The 13,999-nt window shown below is 37.4% G+C and overlaps 1 protein-coding gene across 5 annotated transcripts in view; it reads left to right on the forward strand.

The window, feature by feature from the left end:
- Nucleotides 1–10,152: 10,152 nt before the first annotated feature.
- Nucleotides 10,153–13,999, forward strand: part of FILIP1 (filamin A interacting protein 1) — a 102,842-nt gene continuing 98,995 nt past the window's right edge. For all 5 annotated transcript variants that reach the window (XM_013107997.5, XM_013107998.5, XM_013107999.5 and 2 more), the window contains exon 1: nt 10,153–10,660. The gene's annotated coding sequence lies outside the window, so the exon portion shown is untranslated. The remainder of the gene's footprint in view (nt 10,661–13,999) is intronic.

Below are 13,999 nucleotides of genomic sequence, written 5' to 3' on the forward strand. Positions count from 1 at the left end.
TTTGCAATGTTTTTCTGATTTGTCTTGTTTTTAACTTAGAATGGTCATGTAGTTCTATTCTGCTTGAGTTAATTCTCAGATATGTCACCACGGTCTGGTGAGTATTAGCTTTTTTATCTATTGCTTGTTTTCTCGAAGGCTAAACTGTCCCTAGAAGAGTCTTAGTGATGGTGTCTTGGAGATCTGTTACCTGCTGGAAATATTTTATGTTGCAATCCATCACACGTGTAACACTAAAAAACAAACAATGCAGAAGCCCTTAGTGGATGATGTGGGGGGCATCCTTTTGACAGAAATACAAAAGAATAATTTGAGATTCATGAGTGTCTTCTTGACTTTCTAGAAAGATTTACTTAGGCCTAAGGGAGAAAGAAAACCGGCTTAATATGGAAGAGTTGTGGTAAAAACATGCCAATATAAAGTAAATGTAAATTTGTAAAGGTATATATGTGGGAGGGAAGCTCAAAACACAGATCTTGGCTTCCTGCCTTCTGTAAAAGGAGAAATGTGAGGGCAATATTTGCCAAATAAATAAATAAATAAATAAAATCTGTTTCCTGTTAAGGAAATCTTAGGCTTAAAATAGATTCTAGGGATAATACAACATACTCCGTGTATCAGCTCTGAATATATAATTGAATCATACAACTCCTCAGTATCATTTAATTATGCAGTTCAAGAGATTCTTTGGACTTTTCTTAGAAAAACACTGACTTTCAAAGACAGATACTGTGCTCTTCAGCATTGGAAGACCTGTGTCACTTAAATCACCAGGAGAGTGCTATCGGTTTGAGCAATCAGCAGTGCAGCTTGCTGCTTGACCCTCTTTTATTTGGCAATGTACTAACAATAAAGACTTAGATCTTGACATACAAGAAGTCTTGAAAACATAAAAATGACCATAACGGTAGGAATTGCTGGGAAAAAAAAAATCTGCTTTATTTACTTTCTAGTTAAAAAACAAACAAACAAACAAAACAACAACAACAACAACAAAAAAACCTTTGATTTTTGAAAATGTTACATTCACGTAAAATAAGCACATGAAAAATACTACTAGATATATTCAAGACATTAATATAAATTATTACTCTATAAAATTATAAATATAAAATGAAATTAAATGTGGAATTGTGTTGGAGATCAGATTCTTCTGACATTACTTAATCACAAATGAGTGTTTAATCATATCTGGAAGATGAGACAATTCACTGTGAATCAACTCTGATTGTACACCTAACTTCATGACTGATTTAGGTGAGACAAAATCTGCTCTGATGTGCTACTGTTCATTTTGTGTGCTGACTCCATCCTTGGAGGTACTCAAAGCCATCTGGACATGGTGTTGGGCAGTCTGCTTAGGGTCAATTTGCTTCAGCAGGAGGATGGGAAGATGACCTCCAGAGGTCCCTCAGAGTCTTAACCATTCTGTGATTCTCTGCCATTTTACATAAATAAATTAATAAATATTGCAAATAAAAAGCAGCAATATTTGTAAAGAGAAATGTGGCCTAATAAAGCAAATAATATAATTTGTGTATAATTTTCTTGAGCCAGTAGTAGCTCTGGCCTCTGGCTTCTCTGCTCAACCTTCTCTGTTCTGGTATACTTTTGAGTACTGAAAGATGGGATACTCAGGAATTAGCTGGATGTAGAGCTACCTAAATAATCCTGATAATAAAAAGGAAGAAAACCTACATGGCTAGCAATGGTAATTGTGGTTGACCTGGTGTCTACCTCCTTCTGTTGAGGTTGCTTATATCCTGAAAGCCAATAGTTTACAGGATACAGAATGTTTAAAGTATTCCCTCAGATTGTCTCCATTTCAGTTTCCAGGCAGAGATGCCTTGCTAGGCTTTCTGCAAGTGCTCATGCTACCACTGGCTCAGGTTCCACTCTGTGTCCCAACTTTTGATTTCTGCACCATGCAGTTACTTATTTCCCTATTGCACAGGGATTCCCCGTCTCATCTCCCATCACACTATTTTGGTTTCTCTAAAAGAAATGCATTTTTATTTACAAGGGCTGTGAGGAAACTCTAGTCACTTCTTCTAACTTGCAGGGTTTTTCTTCTTGGTAATTTGCATAAGTAGGCAGGTATTGGGCAGTAGTCCAGTGAGATTATCAGAGGTGCATTCTAGGTTTTAGCTCAGGTGGATTTTCTAAGCAATTGTATTGCCAGTATATATGGAAGAAAAGGGACGTATTCAATAGTATGCTATTTAGCACTATGAGCATATCACAGAATCTCAGAATGGCTGAGGTTGGCAGGGCCCTCTAGAGACCTTTGTTCAAACAAAGTCACCCAGAGTAGACTGCCCAGGCGGCTCTTGAAGATCACCGAGGAGGAATCTTCAGAACCTCTCTGGGCAGCCTGTGCCAGGGCTCAGTCACCATCTGCACAGTGAAATGCTTCCTGATGTTCAGAAGGAACCTCCTGTGTTCAAGCTTGTGCCCATTGCCTCTTGTCCTGGCACTGGGCACCACTGAACAGAGCCTGGCTCCATCCTCTCTGCACCCTCCCTTCAGTTGGTGACATCCTCCCTGAGTCTCCTCTTCTCCAGGGTGAACAGTGCGGGCTCTCTCAGCCTCTCCTCAAAGAGTTTCATCATCTTGGTGGCTTTTTTTTTTTTTTTTTTTTTAAATAAAATTCCTATTGTGAACCTCCTGTTAAAATTCTGCTATCTAAATTCTCTTGCTCTCTTCTAGTGGTCAATAAAAAAGGCAAAACAATTCTTTCCTAATGTACCCAAGTGAACTGTGCTCATAAAGAACTGTTCTCAACACTGCTGCTTAAAAACAAGGCATTTTGAAAGACCATTTCATTTTCGAGTATCACTGGCAAACTATGTCTGCATGCAAATGAGTGGAACAGCAATTTAACTGAGCCTTCCTCCTTATTGTTTACCAAATTCTTAAATAATAGGAAATAGAAAGGAGTGCTTCAAAAGACTCCTCTTCCTGACACTCTGAAAGTAAAACCACAAAATGTAATTTATGGCAAATGTACAGTGATACCTCAAGAACAAGGCCTGTTGTTTGCTGAGCAGTTTGATAGAAGTAAGCTGGCTTGCATGTATCTTCCCCTTCTTTATATTTCAAGCATCAGGTCTTTGATACTTTGTGGAAAATATAATCTTGGATTTCAAAGGCTTGCTTCCACCCCCTTGCAGAGATGTTCTTCAAGCATGGATTTGTGCCTGGCGCTAAATACTTTATCCATTCCCTCTTATTTTCCTTAGTGCATGCAATTTAGTCTTGCAAATGACTATCTTTGAGAGGTGTATGTGGCTGGTTTGGTAATGGGACTGGAGACAGTTCTTCAGAAAATGGTAGCTGGACTGTAATTTACATCTGGAGTGCATTGGTGGCTCATCCCTAGGGCAAAGTTAGGAAAGGCTGCTCCCGTCAGCTGCCCCTTTCCTTGGTACAGAGGTCCAGGTAGGTACAAATTTTGAATCTCATGGGCTGCTTACATGTATTTGAGCCACTCCTTTCTCCTCAGCAATTGAAGCTCTACAGATCCACAGATAATGTAGTAACAGTCTTGGGCTTCTGTGAACAAAATCTGTGGGAGTATTAATGATATAAGAGGTTTAGCTTAAAATGCCTTAAGTAAACTAGGTATGACCAGTCAGCACTTGACCTGACAGGTGTACATGGAACTGAGCTGGTGGCAGAAAGCAGTGTGGTGTGGGAAATGCAACTACAGCCTGGGGATGTGCAGTGGAAGCAGCTTCCCTCAGCCCGCAGGAAACCCAGCCAGGGAACAACGGATGCTGCTGAAATGGCTGCAAGGAAAACAGCCCCTTCCTGGTCCTCTCCCACCGTCTCCCCTGAATTACCTCTAACGTGCAGATAGGTGGCACTGTGTTCTTGGAGATGTCAAAAGCAGCACTTCCCTCCTATGAGCAGCCAGGAGGGCATGGCACTGTTTGCAAGGACAGAGGTCCTGTTCTTGGCAATCGAGTCCTTGGGTGCTGCAGCTTTAATAATGCGTATCAGATAATCGTGATAATCTTTTTTTATTATTGTTATTATTATTTATTTATTTATTTATTTATTTATTTATTTTGGAATAAATACTTCTGGGCTACGTATTTCTTGTTGAATAACACATTCATAGAGAGGGGAGAGTTCTGGTAAAAACTGCATCTACTGTAGAGGGATCTTACCAAGTTGTGACGATATCTGTACTGCTACACGATTGCAATGAGGGAATTACATCTGTTTGATAATGAGTTTTCCTACAAGCTGCTTGAACTAACGAAGGCAGTGCAGCAGAATTGAAGCCTTGTTAAAGACAAATGGCCAGGCCCTTCAGTGGTATAAAACAGCTGTTGATCTGACAGTAACAAAGCTATGGTTTTCTGGTTCACAGCTTGTTAGATTTTTGAAAAGCTTGAGGTGCTAAGGGGGTTGAACACAGTTAAGCTGAACTGCAGGATAAGGATGTTTTACTTGGTCATCTTCCATTAAAAGTGTAAGTGAAGTTTGTGTTTGTTTCATTAAAAGCAAATGTTTATAAGATTTTTCACGTGTGCTACCAACAATTACCACTGGCAGTCGATACCTTCGTGTTTCTTTCCAAGTGTTTTTTTCACATAAATTTGCTTCAGACTAGTAGTAAATGGAAGGTGATATTTAGATTACATTACAGTAATTGGTAACAAATCTGTTGGATTCCCTTCGGGGATGAACAGCACACAGACAAATCTTGAGAAAATACAGGACTACTGTTATTCAGTGGGATTATTCATGAAACATATTCTAGGTGTCTTTTCAAGGAAATATTTAATCCTCAAAATAGTATTCTATTTTTATCTAAATTTATCTGAATTTATCCATATTTATCTGATTGATAATCTTATGTCACAGGCTTACCCAGGTAGGGTGCTTGTTTAATTGCTTGATTATTTTTTAACAACTGTATGCAATTTAAGTGTGTCCTATCATAATATGCAAATATCTGCTAAGGGATAGTGAAAAGTTCATGCAATTTAGTCTATAAGAGAGAAGGCTCAGAAACAACTTGATTTTTAATAACCTGCATAGGAAGAAGTGGTTTAGAATTTCATTCTGTGATTCAAGGATATCTGTGCACTGTTTCCAAGGGGGTCACAGAAAAATCAGGATAAGCAAGGTTAGCTCCTGTATACTTGGACTTTTTCTGCAGGCGTTTTAATCTCCCCAGGAAATTTTTTAGGATTCCAGAAATTGAGAGAGGCTGAAGGCTACTGACTAGCCATTGAATGGGCTGGGAGCTAAAGTCAGCTAATAGCAAACTGGAAATAAATTGCAAAGTTTTGGTTTGCTTGAAATAGTAAGAGTAATTAGATGTTGTGGGTGCCCCATCCCTGCAGATGTTCAAGGCCAGGCGGGATGGGGCTTTGAGCAACCTGGTCTAGTGGAAGGTGTTCCTGCCCATGGCAGGGGGTTGGAATTAGATGATCTTTAAGGTCCCTTCCAGTCCAAGCCATTCTGTGAATCATTCCATGATTCTATCTTGAGTTGGCAGATTGTCCATATTTGCTTTATATAATCTTTCTGAAGGATGTGCTTTAATTCACCGCAAGTTGCTGCTTTGCTTGAGGAAAATTCCCCTGCCTTTCCTGTGTAGGAGGCAATATTAGATTATCAAAGTAGCTTATGCTGGCCTTAAAAGCAATTAATCCATGCTCAGCTCATTTTTATCATAGTCTTTGAGCAAGTTACATACCACTCCTGGGGTGTGGCAGCGGAGCAAATAAGATGATTTGCTCTATTTCCAGAGACCTGACTTGGCACTTTCCTCCAGATTTAGGCTTCAGGCTGTCTCCATTTGACCCAGCTGTTAGCAAGTGCCAGGTTTTGGAGCTTCAGACTCAAGTGTCCAATTCAGATACAAATCTTATCACTATTTTTCCCATCATTTGTCATAAACAGTGTTGAGCCCCTCTAAGTCTGATGGGCCATCTGACATTTTTGGTGTGGTTGTCTGTCTGACTGTAGTCATCTCAGAATTATGCCTATTTCATAATTAGAAGACTTATGAAATGCTGATATTTTTGTTGGCAAAATGCAAAAATATCAAATTTAAAACAACTGAAATGCCCAAGCATTTTAACATGTTTCTTTAATTAAAATATTTTCAAAAGAAATTATTTCTGAAGAAAAAAATATAGATCAAGACATTATAAGAAGAAACAAAATGAAAGACACCCTATTTTTATCTCACTGATAAAGCATGAAAAACTGTTACAGGAAAGATTATAAAACTCCAGTAAGAGTTCCTGGAAATTTGTAGCTGTGGCAAGCATCTTACATCACTGATTTTTTAGATATATGTGATGTGTTTACAACAAATAAAATTAAGATTAATGCAGATGTCAAAAAAACAAAAAACAACAACAACAACAACAACAACAAAAAAACAAAACACAAAAAACAGGGAGTAAAAAGGTTTAAGGGAAATAAAAATAGCAGTGTTAATTACACAATTCACTTTTAAATTACACCTAGGAAAATAATTTATGTATCTGGGAAAATATTTGAATTGTGGGATATCACGAAGTTTTATTAGTTTAATTAATTTGGCAAGATTATAAAACAGACAACTAAATGAAATCTATGAACTAGGTGGCAGAAATATTTTATTCTTTGGTTCTAAAAAAGCAGGTGCTTGAGCTGAGGATATAGAAGATCTAATATCTAAAAAGCAATATCAGTTTTATGAGGTGACAATAGTATCTGGAAAAGCAGAAAAAATACCTTGCCTTCTCAAAATATAAATCTGAGGGGATGCAGCCAAGATCATGTTAATCAAAATATGATCAACCACCCTCCCTGCCAGTTATACTGTAAAGCTGAAACAAAGGTAAAAGCAGCAGCGCAATCTAAAATAATACAGCTCTTATGGAAGTGAACAAAAGTCTTATAAAACCAGGGTGTCAGCAGACCTTTCAAGCAAATAAAAAAATATTTTTTTTAGAAATTAAAATACTAATGACTCCTTACCCTTCAATGAAGAGCTTTCTGTACTCTTCAGTACCCTTCAATGAGGAGCAAAGTAATGAATAACTGACTGTAGTTGCTCTCACAAAATTTTACCCATAGTAGAGCTTCTCTGAACATACATTTCTGAAGAAACCCTAAACCCACTTGGATAATTTGTTTCTGGTACATTGGGCCAGTTAATTATGATGTACAATATTTGAGAAGAGAAAAGGTATAAGGCACTGACTCTGGATTCCCCCACGGCTTTAGAGAATGAGATGAAGTTATTCACTGCGGTGATGGACAGTTGAAATAAAAATTATATAGTAATGCTATATACATTATATATATAGCATATATAAATATATATAGTAATGCATATTTTCCAGAATGAGATTATTTACAGATATTTTCAAGTCAGGTGGGACCAGTACAGTCAGAAGAAGACATCTGTTTTGATCTTGTCAACAACAACAACAACAAAAATATATATATATATTTTTTTCTGCTGGTAATTTCTGCCTCAAACTACAGGTTTCTCTGGAGCAGCTCAGGACATATTTTCTGTTTCATATTTTCTGTTTCATATTTTCTGTTTCATATTTTCTTCTGTTTTCTAGTGAAGTTGGTACAGAGAAATGGGACAGTGTGAACATTGGCAATCCCTTTTCTATATCTGTGACTAACATGATATCCAAAGATGGCAACATGTCCTGCACTCTCTAGGGCTACGTTTGGTCCCCTTTGTCTTGTGTGGCTCTGGCCTTTGGTGTTTTGTTGGAAACAATGCTGAGAGCTTCAGCTTCCTTTAAGAATTTTCTTGGGAGTATTTACATTGGACTCCAGTATCCTGGCTGCTTAATTAGGAGGTATCACACTTTCTAGACTTAGTTGTAGGATGATGGTGTAAGTTGACACTAAGACCTCATGTAGGATGGATGTCAAACTAAAAAGTCTCTTCTGTGGTTCAGTTTCTTATCTTACTATTCTCCAGCCTCCCCAACCTATGTTTTATAATTATAGTTTCTCTTAAAGCAGTAAGAAAAATACATACATACACATAAAAATGTGAACCATTTTTATACCACACAAAGTTAGAAATTTTACACTTTCAGGAATTGCACTGTTATCTATGCTGTAAGTGCTTGTATTTTCTTTGATTTCCGTTTTCAACATTTTTTTTTCTTCTGAAATTCCCACTGTTTTATAGGAGAAATATTTATGGGGCACAGCTGGGGAGTATGATTGCAAGTGTAGAAGAATGAGCAGACTTGCATCAGCGGGCCACTGTTGAAACCCACCCACAAGGGCTGGCAGCAGAGATTGCCTCCTAAGAAGTTGCATTGTTTTGCACTCAGTGAATATGCCACTAACTAATGGGAGAGAAATGTTGAGAATCACTCCGTTTCTCTGAGATTTATGAGCTTAGTTAATTGTTTTCTTTGCCTAATTTGTTGTAGGTGATTGGATAAAGTACTATTAATATTGAACTTTGAGCAAGAAGTTAAGGCCAGAATAGTCAAAAAGTTACTCATCTGCTTGGAATACCTCAATTTTGTACCAGAGAACAAAATCACATGGTCTTTTTAGAATGTGGATATACGTAACTCACTTCAGTTCAAAGTGGAAGTATGTAACACCACGCTTTGTGCCAATATATTATCTGTTCCTACAATAAACTTCCAAATAGCTGTTTCTATAAAATAGAGTGTTTATATTTTTGTACATTCTAGATACTCTGTCCAAGTTAAATATTTAAATGGACAACATGAAATTAGTGTTTATTACTTGGTCTCCAAAATAAAATATATTTGATACAATGGAAGCATTTGGGACATTTATAAATCTACCATCAACGTCTAAATATCAGTTACTTGACATAGTACCTAGTATTTACTACATCTTTATAAGCTCATTGGGAATGGGAGTCTTCCTTCACTGTTCCTTCCTTGTTTAGAAAATATCACAGCTCAAGCAGAATGTAAGCCTGTCTCATTATGGAGATGGGTTTAGAGTACCAAGGTACAGCTAATACTACAGCTCCATCCCATGAGGGCTTGTGCTCACCCTTTGGCATCTCATATAGTTATGCCCAGTTAGGATCCTACATGTTGAAATCAGCACAAAGAGCACAATACCTCTCTGCTTCCCCCCTACTATCTGCACAGTGACCCAGCATCAACAAAAGGTATTGTTATGATTTGCGTGTATCTCCTGCTTTTGCTCTGAACGGATGACATGTCTCCAGGTACAAATATGGATGCGTGATTTTTTAAATGTTTTTCTACCTTTTTCTTTCCTTTCTTCTTTCTTTCCTGCCTCTTCATCTAACCGTAGGTGAATATTGCAAATTGTCACTGGGGTAAAGCTTTCCAAGAGGCCCATTTTGCATTTCACTCTGAAGCACAGCTCGGGTCTGAACAGAGTTGTTAGGGTAAGAAATAGTCTTTGCCAGAGACATTTACAGGGGCTGTTCTGCCATGAATTGGTAGAACTTCACTCCAGAGTCTGAGACTGCAAAGTCTTTGGAGAACTTTGATATGTGGTGGTTTGTGGGCTGAAAAGCTGCCCAATGGTACTCCTGGTTGGTTGATTTGGAGACATGGCTTGGAATTAGCATCAATTAGATTCAGAAGCAAATGTGGATACACAAAAATGTATGCAACGTATCAAGTGATGTGTTCCTAATACTCCTTCTTGCCTGATTCATATCAAGCAAATCAAGGTTTGTGTGGCTTTCCTTTTCTTCTTCAATGAGAGTTAGAGTCAGAGTAGTGAAGCTCTTGGTCCTGGGGAAAAAGGTTGTATTTGGAATAGACATCACGCTGAAAACTTTCCAGCCTAAACCTTTCATTAATTTCCCTGTGTCATCTTAACAAATTTAAACTCTGTAAAAATTATGCTGCAAGAAGTTCTCCCCACGTGTAATTTTTCCTCAAGTGAAGTGCATACCTTTCAAATTATAAACTTCCTACATGTCCTAGGAAAATCCTCACTGTATAAATAATTGAACTCATCTGCTGTGAACACAAGTATTCTTTCTCTAGTGGTCTAAAATATATGCCTAAATACACATCTTGTTCTTAGTGCTTTAAATAGTAATTACTCCCGTGAAGTCACTGGAAGCCCTTAAAAGGATTTGACGGTTTCCTCGCAATCTTTCAGTGAATGTAGTAGCTGGGCTGTGCAGTGCTACATCCACTGATAATTCAGCAGCTGAGGAACTCAGCAAAGCCTGCTCCAAACTTCTCAGCTGTTGACAGGCTTGACTTGCTGAGAACACTGGTTAAATATAGCACAAGCGAGCTGAGCTCAACAAAGTCATTGCTGTAACACTGTGTGAAGAGACCAGAAGAGGGGAAATACAATCTGAGAACTAAACTGCCAAAGCCTAACACCACCTAGCAACAGTTGAAAAAACTTTTAAACAAAAGTCTGGGTGAGACACAGACAGAGTATACCTCCTACTTCTCCTGCCTGGGATTTCTGCGAGAAGCAACTCAGTCCTCTGTTCTCTACCCTATTTCCTTCATTCCTTCAGCTGCTGGTAGACCTTGAAAAGTGGGAAAAGTTTCTCTCTTTGTGTTCTCCTGGGCTGGATCAGGCTACTGCTGTGGTAGTACTGTGGGACAAGCTACTGCGATCTGGCAGTGTAAAGGATCTATTCCTAAGTTCTTGCTGACAGGTAAGACTGAGCTAACCACTCTAATGAATTCTTTTTACAAGGGAGATTCTTTGCTACTGATTATTGTCTGCTCCCTTCTATGAACAATCTTCTGCATGATTTGCAAACTTCAGTAGATAAAAGCTGGGATAAATGTCTTGGATGTTTAATTTAATGCTTTCATCACAGAAAAACGTTGCTCAAATAACTTTTTCAGTTCTTAGAACAAGCACAATCAAGTAGCTATTATTATTATTAAAAAAAAAAAAAGTGTGTGGATTTTGACATGTATCTTGCTTATATCTGCTCACATGCTGACAGAGGACAAACCAAGATTTAAGAATAGAATACATATCACCCCTTACCAGCGATAGTTTAGCAGCTATTAAAAAACAGTGACAGCCTGTATGATAAGTAAGAGGAAATAGCCGTTCAGTAACTGAATTCACTGCATAGTTTGTGACCTAGCATATTTGTACTTTTTGTGTCCTTAATAACTTTCAGTGCGCGGGCACACCTGGTACCTTTCGTACTACTCCAACAGCTCTTGGTTCTTCCTCTTATACTTATTTATACCGATAGAATATTAATCTGATTGATTGTTTAGCTGCATAATCTGCATAACGCGACTTTCCTAAAAACTGACCTTATGTTTGTTATATCCAAGTGTGCTTGAGCTGGGTCATTTTTTATTTTTTTTAAGTGTTTGTTCCTTTCAGCAAAATTGATGAGAAATAAGTTCTCAGATCTTCTACTTTGATACCACAACAGAAGCCTGTGTATCTGTTTGAATAACCTATGGTTTTGTAATGGTCATATAATTTATGAGAGTAATTGCTCAGTATGATTTGCTTTGTCTAAATTAACAAAAGCTCTTTGGTCAATTGAAGAATGAGTTTCCCTAGGTCTTTTAAACCCATTTTCTTTAAACAAAATAAATTTGGTATCCATTAATTTTTAAAAGATGCACTGATTATGAATTCATCTGTAATATGAATTTAGTTATGAAAGCAACAATTTAAAAAATGCATTTAACACGTGCAAAAACCTTGTCTGCAGATTTATGTAGAATTGTCTCAGATGAAAAATATTTGTCCTAAGGAAGGGACTGATTGAGTCTATGTTGACTGTCTACACTGTTTGACACTCAGTCTGTGGACTCAGGGACTGCCTCAGGAAGCTGAGAAGGTCTTGCTTTAGCTAAATCATGCTAGGTTCACTGCTGCATACTATGTAAATTACATCAATACCACATCTTAGCAATGGTATGCTTGCAGATTGGATGAAACAAAACGCTCTGAAGCAACTTTGACCGGGTGGCTGAGAAAATAACTGCCTATGAAACAATAAGATAAATGAAGTGTTAGGATGGAGAAAAATTCTTAAAAGCAAAAGTAATATAGTTTGCTTTTTATTTCATAGCAAGTGGCATCCTACTTAAGCACTAAATAGGAATATTTTTGGTGGCCATGATTTAATGTGATAATGATTACTGTGGAATTACTACAGCAGTATGGTATCCCAAGTCTAAATCTCAAAAGGAAACTTTGCTATTACTTTTTAATGTAGACACATCCTGAGAAAGTTATTTTTTCATAAGAAAGCTGTACAATAAGAAATAAAGCTGAGACAAAGATTACTTATACAGTTTTTGTCATCTTGACATAAGAGTGAAAGTTACTGTTTCTTATTTTCATTGAATTCATTGGCAAATAAGAAAAACTGTGGAGAAATGTCAAACTTGACCCTTTGAATACATGTGAATGACAAAATATGGGAAAATATGCTAATTGCTGACTGCTTTTTGGTTTCAGTTGTTGCTCAGCCTGATATACAATTTAAAAATTTTAGTTTTCTTGTGGAATTTATGTTTAGCAAAGTTTTTAAATGCAAAGGGGAAATTTATTAACCTCAAAATTTTATCAAATGAAGAAACTTTGGAACAGTCTGATAGTGAATTCTAACACATGGAGTTGTGGTTTTACATACATCTGTCTTCCTCTCCATTTCAAAATGGAGAAGGAGGCTAAAATTACTCTTCTCAACAGGTGTCCACAAAGAGGCTCTGAGATTTTCCAATCAGATCTGTGGAATATGCAATGTGGCTATTCAACAGATGGTTTCATTTTTGAAGAATAGCCAATTCTACTAATGATTACAGTGAAACCAAGCTCAATTTTATATCAAATCAAAAAGTAATTTAGGTTTTGGCAATATTCTCCTTTGTAGAGATTTTCTTGGAAGACAAGCACACTCATTTATTTCCCCTCTTCTATATTATTTTGATTTTGTTTATATTCCCATAGCCGTGGAAAATGAATGATACCGTTCATGGTGCTAAAGACTGTGTATCCCTCCTAATCTGAATCCACTTCCAGACTCTGCCTGTGGCTCATTCTTCCACCTTCATTTTAGCAATATTATAATTTATGACCTCTTTTAGCCAATCTAGTCACAGTTAAAGTCATAATCTTAACTGAGTATCTTGTCATCACCCCCATCTTTCAATCTCTTTATAGAACGTCTGGTTCTTTTTAACACCAGATTTAACACAAGACTTGAAGTTCATCTTCAAAGCTCCTCACGGTTCTGCCCCTGCCTATATCTGCTGTGATTTACCCTTACTCCTCCCACTTGTATTTGGTGGACAATTAATCACAACTGTGGTGTTAACTGGTCCATCCTCTGTGCCACAGGTTTCAGTAAGCTTGAGACTGATCTAGTGAATAAATTCTCTATTGTGCCTCTCAGTGTAGCACCTGGTGCTACTGTCACATAGACTAAACTTCTCTACAAACCAAGCTAGGCTGACTGAGATAGGACTCCTGAAGTTGTGTTTCCTAGTGGCAGTTTGAAAATAAGCACAAGTATGTCAGAAAATCTCTACTTTTTCTAACATCTCCTGTTTTGGTCCTCTGGATCACAATTTTGCCAGTGTAGTCATTTCCATACTGAAATCTTTTTACTGATATATATGTATCAGTAAAACTCCTGCTGATAGGAATTCTGTTGGCACAAATATGTGTATCAGAGTTGCACTGAAGCAGAGGCCAAGTGTATGCCACTGAATTCAAAGTAAGTTTTCCTTAAAGTTTAATAAGATCAGGTCTTAGTGTTCAATAATTAATAAACAAATTTCCAGTCCCCTCAAGAGCATTTGCCAAAAGACATCATCTATATTCCTGTCCATATTTTTTTTCTCAAGAGACATCTTACTTTTTCTCTCATTTCCTGTTTCTTCCCTTCCTTTCTCAAGGAGCTACTGTTGCAGTTTGCCATACTGTTGTAATACATAATCTGAATCTGGGGGAGGGATTTTGCCCTACTGCATATCTGAAATGCCATTTGGAGAAACAGTTA

Source organism: Anas platyrhynchos, chromosome 3 (assembly GCF_047663525.1).
Source record: "Anas platyrhynchos isolate ZD024472 breed Pekin duck chromosome 3, IASCAAS_PekinDuck_T2T, whole genome shotgun sequence".
NCBI classification, from domain to species: Eukaryota; Metazoa; Chordata; class Aves; order Anseriformes; family Anatidae; genus Anas; species Anas platyrhynchos.